Raw genomic sequence first — 17,165 nt, 5'->3', positions numbered from 1 at the left:
AGCAATGGGGTATTAAATGTTGGAGTGTGTATCACATACATTAATAACAAAAAACTGTGTCTTGAAAGATCTTTCGAAAATGGCTCAGAAAAAGTGAAAATTTTCAGCTCATCTCGGTCAGAGCCGTCAATATAGTGCACCAATCGAGCACTAAAATGTCAAAAAAAATTAAATATAGGCCCGCTACGCTTCTATTATCGTTCGTATTAAGCTGTTTGAAGCGAACAAAGGATCTCCCCGAAGAACTGTACAACAATGAGAAGGAAGCATATGTGATCTGTGCACGATTGAAGGATTTCGATTCAATTAGTTCGTGTCGTTCCGTGCTATTAACAGAGGCCATTATTTTTATTTACGATGAGTGGGAAACAGTATACACATGGAAGAAATCGGTTATAAAACATCCGACCAAAGCTTGCTTATGATTGGATCCCACTAGTTTCACGCATCTAGCCGAAAATCTTGAACAGAAAGCATTGTGAAATTTGTCCCATGCTGCTGTTTAAACTTGTCGGACGCCCTCTTTTCGGAAGATTGCCTATCAACGCCGGGTGAGAAAGCGATTAATAGGATATTGTCGTCTCGGTGGAGTGTCTGCTTTTATTAGATTGTATAGTTCCGTGGTAATAGTGACGCCAATTGGATAAAATTGTACATTCTAACTTCGGGTGAGAAGATGATCATTAGGACGCGGCCGCCTCCGTGGATGACTGCATTATTTAGTTTGTGCAGCTTCATACTGATAGACGGGGTCAATTGGAACAAATATCTCCCACCCGGGGAATATTTCCTTTAGCAAACAAAATGGCCATTGACTTCTCAATGAATTGAAATTTGAAAAATTTTACCAATCACGTCAGAATCGCTTTCATGAACGGATGCACATGAGCATAGAGGACAGAAGTCAGCAACATCCAACGATCTTCAAATCCAGCGAATTTTCCATCAACGCCAACCCCAAGATCATATATCTTTTTCAGAGCCACCATAAATTTCTTAACGAATAATTAACAAATTTCGCATCCAAACGTTATTCTATTGAACATCATTAAAAAATAGAAATAACAGCCCGAAGTATAGTCACGCCTTTCTGTTCTTTTCTGGTTTGCTGTTGCAGAACACATTCGAAAAGTAAAATATCGAACTTGGCAACAAAAAATCTCTGCTTTCGCAAGCAATTTGCTGATGTGGTAAAATAACACCACCTCAAGTAAAATAAAGAGGAAAAACTATAGTGAAAATGTCATATAAATTTGAATAAAATCATGTAACTACAAGTGAAATAAACTCGTCTTTTGATCTTTCTACATTGGATATCATTGTCATTTTAATACAACTTGAGCATCCGTTAAACCTATTACTTTTAATGGATCTTGGTCTAGTGGGCTGCGAGTGAGACTATTTTGGAACTACTAAGTTTGAGACACTGCTTGCTGCTAGCTATTGACTAGTGTCGTATCTTGCTTTAGTGACTTTGTAGAATAGGACTAAGCGTCTGTGTGCTGAAAAAGCCTGCGTCCTACTGACGAGTCAAAATTCTTGCTCGCTCTGGAACATGATCACAGCATTTTTTCATTATATTTCGACGAAAACATAGGTTTTATGAGCCGGTTGAAATCAATTGCTGATATCATATAGATTGGAATCTTAATGTCCTCCGTTTTTTCTGAAATATCTCCATCTAGACTTTAATCTTAATTTTCAAGAGGATTCTGTAATATTGGACATTGCTCGGTTAGCTTTACGAAGCACTCGCCACCCTGTTTTTTGAGCAAAATCGAAACTAAGCTAACTATCTATCTATCTATCTATATACAAGTCAATGCTTGTATGTATATGATTTATGGACTCCCAAACGGTTAACCGATTGCCGTCAAAATTTATACATAGTAGGCATTTGTTCTGGAGCATATTTGTGTGCTATTGGTTGGAGATTATCTGTTCGCCAGATGGCGCTTCGGAACAAATTGTGTTTTCCTCCTATTTCGTTGAAAAGCGCAGCAACGCGCAATGGGTATTAGCTAGTAACTTATAAAAATGCGGCTGACATTAGACAAAATCGTCCGAACACTGAACTTTAAAATCAGTTGTCGTTTGCACGAACCGTAACCATGAAGGTCTCTTCATATCAGTAGGATTGCTACATTAGCTCCGTTATTGACCTACATGCTGTGAATCGACAATAAAGTCTGGCGGAAGGAAAATTTAACAAAAGCGTCTAAGTTTCACCGCTTTCATGAATAAGCATTTTAAAAATAAAATAGGCGATTGAGATCATTTTCACCACTTCTACTGCACCTTCGTCCACAGTTACTACCACTGTTCACAACGGTTCAAATGGTCAAAATTGGATTAATTTATTTAAAGTTTCGTTTCACTTAAATGCGAATACAGTCGTGACTCGCTGGTTGGACACTTTTTAACTGGACCGCTTTTTAGTTTTACCATTGCCCAACTAAACAGCATCTGAATGTCAAAATCTTATGTCAAATTTACTTTGACAATCAACCTGACAATTATTAGAGATGTGAAAAGATACAATTACACTACTAACGACTCCTTTGGAGAGTTTTTGACATCTGTCATTCAGTCCAACTAACGAATCAAATTCGTTAGTTGGACAGAGGTGTGGCCCAACCAGCGAATTACGACTGTATTGGATATTTTCACTCCAGTTTTGTTGATGTACTGTTCCTAGTGTCGAAAAAAATATATTGATACCAATCCATCAGCAAATCGTCGATAATAGCCTCAGTAATTGACGAAACATTGCTGTACAATGCCTAATAGGAGTAGAATAAGCAATTTGCTGTACATCCAGAGAGTGAATTAACGTCCCTCCATCCTTCGAACATACCTTCGGAACCCAACGAGTTCTACATACTAAATAAATGTAGGATCCAACCATCACAATCACGCATATGAATCACTACAAATTGAAGATAAGCCATTTTACTGCATCATTTTATTGGTTTGGTTCGTTCGATCATGATAAGTATCGAACTACAAAACTGCTCAAAATTTCGGAGTTCGTAACTAATCGGCAACCCTGTTCGATATCGACGAATCACTGATTGATATAATCCTAGGAAGTCTTTAGCTCATTACTATATAAATTCGCTACGATTTGGTCCTCTACCTCAATCCCAAAAAAAAACATCCCTTCGACTGGCGGAATTTGTCAAAATCCCATCATCCAGAAAAACCGGCGGGACCTGATTGCACCTATCAAATCTCACCACTCTCCCGACCCCCACACATCGGTTGGCAACACTGGGCTCGCAACGCTATACGAGCACAGCACACCTACACGACACACACCACAGCCGCCCAGAGTGGGGCGCACTTGCTCTCACCACTCCGGTCTGGTGCCGTGAAAATCCAAAATATTTTCCCATCACACACTCCACCAAAGGAGGAAAAATCAATTGACTTTGGGTCGTAGTTTTTTTTTCTTCCTTACTGCACATCACGTCACACTCGCGCTATCCCATCCCTACCCAGTGGTGATCCTCTTTTCCAACACATCAAAACAAAAAAAAATAACACTGCCCCTCTTGCCCACCTTCCCACATACCATCTAGTTTTTCACCTCACTCGAATAGTCTGTACAAACGAAGGAATAAGAGTAGCAAGAAACTTGTATGCTTATTTTGGATCGAACAATTTTCACGCACCGATCACGCGAACTGTCGCAAAGCACTTTTATCGATCGAACTCGACGGCGGCAGACAACTTCTGCCGATTCGCGATTTGGAGACTTCCTCCAGCACACCCGAACGCGAATACGTAACGATAGCAGTACTCCTCACTTTTCGCCCCAGGAGCTGATATCGAACCGAGCAGAAAATTGCGTTTCTAGCATAGCATGGTATAGGTTCACTGATGCTATAGAGTAGCCATCGACAGCGACCGTGTACGGATAGACGTAAACCTTCTCCGGCGAATGGGGCTTCATTCTGGTTGTGTAGGGAGCACTTACACAGCGTGAATGAGTATAGGAGCGCGCGCTCAGTTCGCTCGCCGCCACGGTCGTCACCAACACACCGAATTGGCGGCTATAGGCGCTCAAGGAAAAGCGGTGGGACCGAGCAACATGGCCGACATCGAGCTACTGGCACTATGCAGTAGATGAGGGTGGAGAGGGTGGTTGTGTCATCTTATATTGACGTTTCTGGGGAAAATGATGTGCGAAAACGAGGGGCCTCGTCGAACTAAGCTTCTAAGCTAAATGGCGCAAAATAAAGATACGTTAAGGGTAAGACATTTCAAGGAAATATTTGGATTTTTTAAAATTTCAATAGTAACGTTTCCCGGATAGAATTTTACAACAGCATTTAACATACAAACAATCATACAACAATAAATATTATAGTTATTACTGTTTCAACATTGTTCGATGCAAAGTTTTCACAGCAGATTTACAATAAAATTTCATGTAACAATAAATTTTACTGTTAAGCAAAAAACTGATACGGTAAATTCACATTGAATTTTACTGTTTTCGATAAAAAATGTATGGAGAAAAATCGATTTTTTTAATGTTAAGATACATAACCACCCCCCTTTTTTACTGTAAAAGTTTATTTTACATTGTAATTTACTGTAAAAACGTTAAAGTTTATTGTTTTTGTATTGTAGCATAACACTAAAACTCACTGTAAATTATTGTAAAATTACAATACTGTCACAGTGAAAAATATGGTTTTGTTACTGTACATTTCTATTCGGGTTTGATAATAGTGAAAATAAATTCCACTCAACTGGAATTAATGAATTGCAGCTAAATTTGATCTGCTTTGCATTAGGCATTTATGCAATCCGATTTTTTTGCCTATTTTAAAGCAATTCTCATATCAAACGGAATGTACCACCAACATAATAAAAGTTATTAAGTCTCATTATGATGAATTTCGAGTTTTGTAGTGTTCATCTAGATAATATTCATCTCTCTAACTTGTTCAAGCAAAACAAAAAATTGTTTATAGCAATGTGACATAAACAGATTCTCATTTCGCTTGAACAAGACTGAGACAGCCGCTCAAAAAATCCCAAGAACTATAGTTCCAGACGTTCGCAAACATAACATTTTTCTAACTATTTCATGTTTATCCTTATCAGTACGTTCAATTTTATTTTGAAACTCGACTCTTTGTTTCTAAGTATTCCTATTGACAGAAATAAAACAAAAATAAATTTGAGTCAAGAACCACAAAGTAGTTCAACAAAAAAGTGTCTGTTTAATAATAGCTAGGTAATTTGAAATATTGATTTTGATAATCTGTTCTGAAATTTATTCATTTAAAAATATACGTGGAAGTCGTGACTAGCCCCAAAACTGAAAGGAGCTCGACTCAGTAATGTCAAAATTCCGACTCAAATATAACAACCGATTCAAAAATCGTACACCTTCTTTGAGCTGATCTCACAATAATCCAGTTCAATATTTGCAGTTGGATGCATGAACTTAACGAGAATCAATGTCGAAAACGGTTGATGTTTCCTAATTGTTTTTTAGTTGTATATATTATTTTAAAACCATCGGAAATAAAAATAATCGTCGGTGAGGGAAAATATATTTAAATTTTAATTCTTCTGACCGGTTTGTTAGTGCTAATTCACCGGGTCGGAAATAGTTTGTCCTATTGTCACCGACTACTAGCACAGAACTAAACAGACTAAATAGTCTGCCGATAAGATGGTTCATGCGATGCGTTTGAACAGCAGCCTTCGACTGATTTCACAAAATATTCAGTTCAAGATTTGCGGCTGCTTGCTCTAAATAAACGAGAACCGAGAAGAAGTGAGGTTTGGTCGAATGTTTTAAGGGGTTGAACACTTTTTTCATTTTTTCTTTATCTGAAAGTATTATTTCTTAAGAATAATTTCTTAAATGTTATTCTTAAAAAATGGCGTTACCGTGATCAAGATTGCCGAAAATCTATTTAACCGACTTTCTTCTTTTTGTTTCAATAGTACGTTATAATGTTTTCTCGTACTTTAACGATTCCTTTTTATTGTATAACTTTGTGGAAAGGAATTTTTCAAGAAAAAATGCTCCCGTATACAGAACAAAAAATAATTATTCAACTAATCGTTAAGGTACGATGCCTACTCCTATACTAATGGAATTTTATGAGTTGTTTTATAAAAATAAGGATTTTGGGAAAAGGTCATAACTTCATCATTTATAAATCTTTTTTTATAAATAATACTCGAAAACGAATATCAAATCAGCTCTAACTTTGATGTGGCCTCTGCAACCGCTACTAGTTCAGAACGACATAAAGTAATTGAATCGCAATCGACAAATTGGGCACAGCGCACAAATATTTTCTGCAAGTTATGTACCGTTTTTTGAGGAACAGCTCATTACGAAATATAATAAACAAATCCGTAGCGAATCTATAGTTACAATTTTAGTGTTCGGCTAATATTTACGGCTCTAGCCGAAATGAAAAAAAATCCCTTTGCCAAGCTGATTTTTCAAAACGGTTTTTTTCGCCATGACTAATTCAAAATTTAATACCACGTTGCTGAAAATATATGAATATATGAACGTTCTATGATTTACCCCATTTTTTTTCGAAATTTCGAAAAGGCGCTCCTGTATTGAACAATAAATCGTTAGTTACGACAAAATAATTAGTTCGGCTTTCAATTATAAAATAGGCTAAACTTCAACACAAAAGTAAACCGCATTTGGAAATGCAGCAATCCACATACCTCTAAAGGTTCCATTAGACCAGGATGGTCATTGTTCTAGAATGAAGAATAATCAATAGTAGTCGACCAAATAATAACAATACTCACCGTTGTCGATATAACCGATTGTAAACCGCTCAAACTGGAATTAAATCACTTGCTTCGATAATATCGTCGAGCACTGCGTCAACTGCCTTATTTTTACTACAACTCATTTCTCAATATTGCCATTCTCTATTCCGTTATGTGTTTATCCATCCTGCTTGGCGCATTGGTCATCATTCATTAGGTGAATAGATTAGTTTCCACTTATCTGTAAAAAATATATTATAAATATAAATAAATGGAACATGCAACCACAGACTAACAGACATAACACTATAAGGGAATTCCCTAAAAAAACATTGATCCGACAATTTTCCCAGAACATGCATTTTGAAAAATAAGCGAAATTAAATGCATTTCTTTCCATCAAAATGGAAATTCAAAATGTATTTTGCGTTGCGTGTAAGACGTCAAAACCCTACAAAAAACTAGCCCTATATTCAACACAACGTCGAACAAAGTGGATCAGCGTAGGACGATTATTAAACAAACTTTTGTGCGAGGGAGTGCAAAGTTGATGCAAAAATAGAAATTAAATGCATTTTTTCTAATTTGATGCAAATGTGTTATACAGCCCCTAGTGCTGACCCTTACTTGCCTCCAATCATAAAAGGACAATGATATCCTAATGGAACTCGTTGAATACATCCACTATGATTCTTTTCACTGAGTCAGGCTGATTTTTCAATAAATTGAATTTGATTCTGTCCGGCCCCGAAGCGTTAGAGAACAGATGAAAACTCCTTAATCGAAAGCACGGTATCGTGAGAGGGTACTGCGCGGTAGGTTTTCTGTTCCGGAACAGAATCTGGACAAACGTTCTTGGCTGAATCGAATATCCTACGGTTTTAATATTCCACGAACTTGTTAGTACTGTTGCGGTTTCACATACGTCGAACAGTACCCGAAAGAGTGCTCATCGATGTTTCTCTCGTTAATCCGTTGACGAAACAGTACATGTAACCATGTTTCTTGAATTTTATCAAACTCTTCATTTACGCTTCTATCATTGCGTACTGTAGATAGCTAGCGAGAAACTCGTCGTCTCGGAAGGCATTATATGCGGCGACCTTTTCCGCGTTTACTTCTGTGAGCGTCACAGGCAGCCCCATCATTTGGGGTAATCTTTCATGTTTAGGCAGCTTCTTCAGTTCCACGCTCTTTGTATTGCTTGCTTTGCGAGTAAGTTTGTGTCCTTTGAATTCTATGTCGTTCTCTGCTTAATCGTTTCCTCCACGTGAGCATTCATATCTCCTGCAATTACGATATGATTCCTCAGTGCCGCTGGAAGCTCAGTTACGTAGTTCCTTTTCGTCTCGAATTCATTGTTCGTTCTAATTTAAGCGCTCCTAATGTATGTTGATATGAGGGTGAATGGTTCTTTAAGCAGTGTACAATGGTATGAGCATGAGTTATTGCTTATTTTTTGAAGCAATCCTCTTAATAAAGCTCATTACTGATCAATATAGCTGATCCTCCGCCTACTCAATCGTTCAGTACTCCGCCATTATTGACATTGAACCAGTGCTAGTTTTGAGTATCTATGGGACAACCGGCCATCCTAGTCCCTTGTAGGGTTATAATCGAACATACTATTCGATTAAAGCATATATCGAAATATTCTTGTTTGGTTCTCTTCGAGCATCCTCTCTCATTCCAGTTCGCTATTTTTATTATTGTCCTGCCCAGGTTAGTTTGTTGTGCTGGTGTCTGTTCCATTGATGCTGTTGTTCTTTGACAGATCTGGCATTCATTCGACATTGTTTTCCTGCCATGCCTGTATTTGTGGGATCGGTGGTGTATATTGTGTTTCACTACCAGGGCAGTTTGTAATGTTGATTTCCATCGCACTACAATTGAATACTTGAATTACGCTATCCTAATGGTTCCTTGCACTGTTCATGGCTTTTCACGATTCGATACGTCTTGACAATCGATATGCTATTCTCAACCTTCTGTTTACAAGTTCATCTTCATTGTATTTTATTAGCGGTCCTTCTTCGTTGTATACATCTATCCTACACCTCAGGATTTCCGATGCGGTAACTATCGATTTCTGCACTCCCCATTCCCTTTCGTGTTCCAGTCTGTATAGGAATTCTTCAATCGCTTGTTTCATTCCTACCTTACTGTTTCATCCAGTTTCGGTGACTGTCTGCAATAGACATGATTGGTACCTTTCCGAATTATTCTTGATGTGTTGTACTACCCTTCTACGAAGCTCTTTATTTCTTCCGGTTGACGTTGATCATCAATATCATATCTGTTATATTGATTAACCAGTGATGCCAATAGACAATGGCCATCTCCTGATATCAGGGGTACCATTACTACGCCTCCGCTGGATTTTTATTCGCTCCATTACCTTCTTTGGGGAAATATCTTGAAATTTTCGTGATTCTATAGGAGTTATTGGATACATATCATAATTAGTGTTGGCTCAAACATCACAAAATGTTGGAGGGATGATGCAATCATTGTGGAAATTTCTTGGCGAATTCATATAAGTGAGATTCCTCATATCCCGATCGTCCCATGGGCCACCCCATCATACGCGGCTGCGCCTCCTTCTCTGTACACCGACTGTTTTCGCGGGGAACTTTCCTGTTCCGATTTTAGAATTTCGGTATCGCGAGGAACTACTGTTCCGATAGGTCGATTTAAAGTCTCAGGTATGTTATTTATTCCTTTGTACTGAAATTTCCTTCCTTTACCGTTCCCTATTTATGTATTCAGAAAGTAGTCGAGTGCGCACAGTGGGACGAGCCCGGACTTAAGTCCATATATGAATGTTATGCGATAATCTCGCTAGTATTTTTGTCTTATCAGCTGAACCTTCAGAGACATTTTTGCGAGATTTCAAGTGATTTGAACGTAAAATGAATTTTTGGCAGCTTTTTTAAGGGCATAATTCTAATGTTTTTTGCATAATTTGACTATAGGAACTACATCCGGTTATTTTCGTTTTTCAAAGAAATGGTTGATTTTATGCATGGCATTACTTCACCAAAATTATCCGTGTGATAAAATTACATCGTAAAATCGCCAAAAATAAGTCACTAGTCGGTTTAGTTAGTGTTTAGATAACTGTTTGTCATGATTTTTTATGGAATTCGAACTTCTAATGCGATAACAACAACGACGCCCGTGAATGCCCGCGATCACACTATACTCATTCGAAAGCTTTTAATTTTCTCTTTAAAATGAGTATAAGCTAGTTTTGCGGAAACTTGCGATAAGCAATCAAAATTTAAAAAAACCGTGAATGGAGACGCATGGTCATTACTGATATTGAATTTAAATAATCACTTTATAGCTAGAATAATGACACGAATACATGCACAGCTTTCAAATAGCATTGAGAGCATGATCTACAAGGGTTTTACTAGTGATCAAGAGTAACGAGCCGAGTGGGAAGTATGTTTTTTTAGATGGCAGAGGTATTGATAATGTTTGGAAATCAGTAAATATTTTCAACCATCAGAAATAGATTATAAAATGTTTCTGGAACTATTTCTTGCTAACTTACGCAATAACTGTCAAATAGAGTTATTTGATGAGACTATTTTGATCCGAATTTGCATAGCACTGATATAGCTTAAGGGTAGGGTTCGTCGCAGTGCGGATGTGGGCGGTAAATGGATTGTCCGCACCGCAACCGCAAAAAAATAATAAAACCGCACCGCTTACCGCAACCGCACTTTATTTACCGCACCGCACCGCGCGGTAGTGCGGTAAATGCGGTAAAATTTTTATATTTTTTAAAATGGTGTTGAAAAATTGTACATTTGTGTAACCATATATAATAAAATGTTATTCTTATTCACACGAAATTTAACTTTAAGAGACTCCTCAGAATGTAATGTTTATGAAAAAATCAACTTTTGCATTTTCTATTAATAAAATTCCATACATTTTAAGGCAAACATTATACATTCAAAATCGTTCTGTTGCAGTAATAGGAAAACTTTTATTTTAGCAACCCTTCAGTTAATTGAAAAATGTTGAATAAAAATATAATAAGAAATGAAGTTGCATATTTTTAAATTTTCATATTTTCAATGTTTTTGACATATGAAAATGAAATGGATGATTTTCGCATTTACGTAGTAAACCACCTTTCATTCTTAACGGAATTTCACCAAAAATAAAATATATTGTATTTCATTAATAAGAACGACGCCATATTTGACGAAAAAAAAATTGCCTATACATTACATCTAATCAGGAGTCCGGTCTCAACCGGCACAGAATTATTGAACATTAGAAAAACTGCAAAAAATGTATGATTTGTAGCATACAGCAGAAATGATTTTTAAAAATAGGTGGTTTTACGGACAAAATATCTCAAAACTCTAACTTCCGCATTCTTCAAGAAACAGATGTATTATCATTTAAAAACTAAGATTGCTCCCTTTAAAAATGAATGAAGTGTAATTTTCTAAATGCTAGTTCGAAAGTTCTAGCATTTAATATATTTTCCTCTAATATTTTGCCAAAGAGCCAATGGCAAAAACTTCAATTGCAGTGAACGGGAGTCAAACTATGTGGTATTTGGCAACAAAAGCTTCAATAAAGCTACAAAATAGTCTTGAATGAAAAATATTAGGACCTAATTTGGTAGAAAATTATAGTAAATTTGAATGGAAGTACGCGAAAAAAAAGTTATGTAGCATTATACTATATTTCACCCTAAGGAGGGAAATTTGGTAAACACCAAAATTTCTCACTAGGGTGAAAATTTGTTGGTAAAACCAGTCTTTGCACTTGAGGGCACAAATCCTTATTTCTTACACAGTTGCGTTTTGGCTTCGCCTCATCAGAAACCGACACTAACTTTTTGTCGGAATAGATTAGCGCCGGCTTGAGCAAATCCATTAAAACTAAAACACACTTTGTGTTTTAATCGAACGACTGATCAAACGTGATGTCCCGTCCGAGCAGAAGCTCTGTTTATGCCGATGAGACACAGTGAAGCCGAGACTTGTCTTGGCTTAGCAGGCCTATGCGAAAGCACTATGCTATATTTCACCCTAAGGAGGAAAATTTGGTAAACACCAACATTTCTCACTAGGGTGGTCACGTTTGATCACGTGTTTACCAAATTGATATCGAAAACGATTCATAATTCCACGATTTCCAACAGAAATCGAGAGAAGTGATTCACCTTTAAATTGGATTTAAGAGTAAACATGTATTGTTTTTAAATGATCTAATAATTTTGTCTCTGTTTGGATCTTGCATTTTATGTATTTGAAATGGTTAGTTTGTGAAGTTTTACTTAGAAGTATAAAATAACTAGTCCAAAATATGTCGTAAAAATAATAGCGTCAAAATATTTCGGACACAGCTAGATTTTCTTTCATTATCAATTAGAATAATCAAAATTATCACTTTATCATTTTTTTTGCGGTGCGGTTGCGGTAAAACCGCGCGGTAAAAGCTCTTTCCTGCACCGCATCTGCGGGAAAAAGTGTCTCACCGCACCGCAGATTTTGCAGTGCGGGTGCGGTAAATACCGCGCGGTTGCGGTAATTACCGCAACCGCGACGAACCTTACTTAAGGGTATGCGATATTATCCAAATAAAATAACACCATTGTTAAATGAACCATATACAAGAAAAAAGGGTTTTGGATTTATTTTCATTAAAGATATCAAATAAGCAATCTACATACCTTAAAACACACCTACGAAAAAAAATCGTTAACCATCTTGTTGATTGGTGAATGTAATTAAACATTCCACTAAGACGCTCAAAATGTTTGTTTTGAAAATGATAGAAAATGTTACCCACTAATGAATTAAATGTTCCAAAATTAGTCGAACACATCTTAGTTGATCCGTAAAAACAAAATAGTCATTTCTGAAGCCCCATAATGAGATGTCAATTAATTCGTTTCAATATGGAAAATAAATTCCAAAATTACTATTGAAAAAAATCATTATAAAAGACAAAATACTTACTTTTGAGCCACTCTAATAAGTAGTAAAGTTAATTTCTATTTTTATAATTAAAATGAAAATTCGACGCACAAAAACTTCTTTAAAAAAATCTTTAATGTTTGAACCTTCACAAATACATATTTTTTTGAGCCACCCTAACGTATAATGAAAAAATTGTTTACATGTGTTAATATCAAAAACGATTTAGCACACGAAAATGAATATACACAAATTTTAAGAGCGATCTCGAAAAAAAATATTTTTGAGACACCTTAATGAATAGTAAACGCTTATTTTTGAATTGTTTAAATGTCAAAAACGAATTCAGCGTACCAAAATTACATAAAATCGTCCTTTTTGAACCGATTCGGCAAAGTTTGGACTTTAGTCCACCTTTTGTTCCAAGTCGTGCCACTGTGGTGCGGTGTGCAACTTGTGTCGCTCTATTGTGTGTTATAAACAGACTAATCCTACTACAATGCTCGAAATGGGCATTGTTCAATTATAGGTGCCGTGCGCACTGTACAACAAAGGCCAGCTTTATTTGCCGTAGCCGTGCACACTGAGCTGTTGCTCTCGTTCCCTATTGCCATTTCTTTTCCTTCTACCTGTCTACGGCTATCGCCTTCGTTCGTGTGTTTTAGGTTGGGATGAATTTTATGGCAATCGTCTCGTGTTCATTTTCGGTGCCGAATATCCGTGGCTTGGATTAAATGCCTTTAGTGTTTATTCCACCTTTGAGTAAGTATTACGGTATCGTTAAAAACCATTTGAGACATAGTCCGAACAATAAACCTGTGTTATGGGATATAGTAACCATTAGAGGTGATGCTTTTGTATTGTTCCTACAATATGAACTTTGATTTTATTCAATGAATATAACAATAGTTCTACAATATGTGAGTCTAAGCGTGGTGAACGATTACGCTTTGTTGCTGAATGGATTTTTTCGTCAATGTTGGTCAGCTTTTATATATATACATATATACTTACATACACGCAGCGAATCGGATCCGTAGGTGACAAGTGTTATCACAGGAGTCAAGGCGACGGTTTGAGTGAATTATGAGTTAACACCGTCCTTAAGTCTGATAATCTCTTATAGATGACAGTCCATTGATCTTCTCCCGTCATGATGACTAAAAATCATGAAGTTCGAGGCTCAAAGAACCCAACACTCGCTCGACTCTCACTTTCGCCCTCCAATCGACAGCCATTTTATTTGAAGGTCTGGTCCGCGTGGATGATGATTCTTCAAAACTGGGCAAATTTTGAATATTTGTATTGCTGTGATCTCAATAAATTGGGTAATCTACTTGAATATAATATGTTGTGTGTAAAATAAATGATAATTTGTTTAGATTATATACAACGAACCAACATCCATAGGATACTGCATCGGTGTGGGTCTAGTTGCATGTTCTTTTGATGATGTTGAAGGGGGTCGTTGCGGCCTGTCTCAGGTGTGGAGACTTTCGCACACCTTCCAACAGCACCGTTATGGTTGTTTCCCATCCCGCTGGTTTAGCGGATAAAAAGGCGGTAGATTATCCATTTATTCCACGTGTCACATTTCAGACCAGGGTCTTAATATTGTATTGTCAGTTGGTGCAGTCATCGTTTAATGTCTGCCCCACCCACACACGCCCTCTTGCTCTAAAATTCAGCAACTACCAGTTGGATGGGAGTTACTGCTGAGTTATGTAGTTAAATTATGAAACAGTTATGTAGGAATGATAAAATTGATAGTGGGAATGTGTTTTGTACTTACTTTATCATTTTGTTGCTCTCTTACTTCTCATTTCTCTCTATTCTCTCCTTCTCTCGTCGAGTATAATTTGTTGTTTGATTGAATGATGTTAGCTGGGGGTGGGTCTCTCATTGGTCTGCTGATTGTGATGGACCGAATCCCAGCAACAGAGAATCTTCATCTTCTGAGTAAACAACGAATTCCGAATTCAGTAGTTCAGTGTCGCTATTCTCACTATTTATGCTATCTGAATCATCGTATTCGTATTCGATAAAATGATTAAATAGATCGATGGTTGCCTTTTCAAATCCATTTCGGCCGCGTGCTAGCTCTTGCCAGTATTGTACTGATCTTCCTGTTCTTTCTAAATCTTGTTTGCAGATAGTTTTCCAGGTGTAGCATGGGCAATCATGTTTCTTCTTATCAGGTATCCGGTGTTGTAGTGCTTTTTCGAGAATTCCGTTAGGGGAGTTCCGTATTATTGGACGACAAATAAATAACTTGCTTAATCAACGGTGAAACAATGAATGAAATATTATTTTATTTTGCTCTTGCTATCTTCAACACTCCTCCTCAAGTTCGATGTTTTTCAAACCAAATTTCTACTTCATCATTTGTAGTTTGATCCGTCCAAGTGGTTTTGTGAGCACGTCCGCCAGCATATCTTCCGTCTTGCAGTACTTAACTCTGAAGACTCCGGATCTGGTCAAATCACGTACGAAATTGTACCGAGTATCAATATGTTTTGTTCTTCTTGATTCACCTTCAGCGTTCAACATACTGATGCAGCTTTGGTTGTCTTCGTTGATTATCACCGGTTGCTGAATACTTTCGCCAAATTCTCGCATTAACTTTATCAGCCAGAGTAACTCCTTACTTGCCTCCTGAATTCGACTTTCTATCTCTGCGGTCACCTGCCCAATCAGCGTCAGCATAGCCTTCAAGATTGTTGTTTTTACCTCTTAACTTCGACCTTAACCCGGCGGTGCCTTTCAGATAACGTAATGCTCGCTTTGCTTCCGTCCAGTCGCTCTCCGTTAGCTTGCTGACTTTACGGCCAAGAATGGATGCCGTAATTGCAATATCAGGCCGTGTGCATACAGCAACATAGAGCAAACTTCCCACCAGACTCTGGTATTTCTCCGTATTAGACATAATTTTCTCCTCCTTTTGCTCTGTTTTGACGTACCCAGGGTCCATAAGAATTGGTGATGGTTTTGATTGCTCCATACCAAACTGCGTCAACATTCTTTTGAAGTAGTGTTCTTAGCTTAACAGGAAACATCCATTTTGTTGCTCAACTCGGATACCAAGATAATTTTTCACATCACCCAGGCAGGATATCTTGAATTTCTCTTCAAGGTGCTTCCGTACTCGCTCGTACTCCTCGACGCCATTGGTAACGATCAGCATATCATCTACATAAAGAAGAATATACGACAGTTCCCCTTCGTTCTTCACAAAAAGGCAGTTGTCAGCTTCCGTAGCTTTGTATCCCAGCTGCTTCAGAACGTTGGTGATAGTATGGTTCCAGGCCCTTCCTGCTTGCTTTAAACCGTACAAGCTCCTCCTCAAAAGACATACTTCCGATTGGTTTCCGGTTTCGTATCCAGGTGGTTGACGCATGTGGATTGTCTCCGAGAGCTCTCCATATAAATATGCCGTTTTGATGTCTACATGCTTTACTTGCATCTTTCGACGTGCTGCTATTGATAATAGTGCTCGAAACGTAATATGCTTCGCAACCGGTGCGTATACCTCGTCGTAGTCAGTTCCAAATTTTTGGATGCATCCCTGCGCGACTAGTCGGGCCTTGTATCTTGCAACATTCCCAACTTCATCCATTTTCTTCTTGAAAATCCACCGACATCCAACTTGTTTGCGATTGGGGGGAAGAGTGACAATGTCCCAGGTGGAGTTTTCTTGTAGAGAAACATACTCTTCATCCATCATCTTTTTCCAGTATTCCCGCTCTGGACTTTCTAGCGCTCCTGCTAGTGTAGTTGACTCGGTTTGTTGACTTACTAGGCTACTGATTTCAAGAAATCTTGACGGTGGTATTCCTTTATTCGGACGACTGGATACTCGTATCGGTGTACTCGTTGACGACGATCCTCTCGTTGCGTTGAGAGGACGTTCTTCGGCATCTTGCTGTTCAGTAAGCGTTGTATCATCGTACGATTCGGTGGATGCATCATTTTGATATGAGCCTTCTTCAGAATCCATTTCAAGCTCCTCATTGTCGTCTTCTGGCTCATCGAGAACGTCCCCTGCAACGATAGGAAATGAGTTAGTTTGGAAGTGGTCGATTGAAGGAAAACGATATTCAATGGTACTTCCATTGTCTTTTTCTTCTTCTTCAACAGGGCTAGTTGGCACGAAACGAGCATCTTTGTTGTTGATGACATGTCCGGTGCTTCTATTCAAAAATCGTTACGCTTTCTGTTGCGTGGAATAACCGACAAAAGTCATCTTCTGCGCTGCTGCATCCAACTTCGTTCGGTTCTGCTGTGGTATCCAAACGTACGCGTCTCCACCAAAAACTTATAGGTGGCTTAGGTCAGGCTTTTCTTCAAACCATTCTTCATATGGTGTGACATCAATTGACTTAGTAGGTAGTCAGTTTTGGAGATAGCTTGCCATGTTCACAGCTTCAGCCC

This window comes from Topomyia yanbarensis, unplaced genomic scaffold (assembly GCF_030247195.1).
Source record: "Topomyia yanbarensis strain Yona2022 unplaced genomic scaffold, ASM3024719v1 HiC_scaffold_206, whole genome shotgun sequence".
In the NCBI taxonomy this organism is placed as follows: domain Eukaryota; kingdom Metazoa; phylum Arthropoda; class Insecta; order Diptera; family Culicidae; genus Topomyia; species Topomyia yanbarensis.
Note: the sequence above shows the minus strand (reverse complement) of the source record.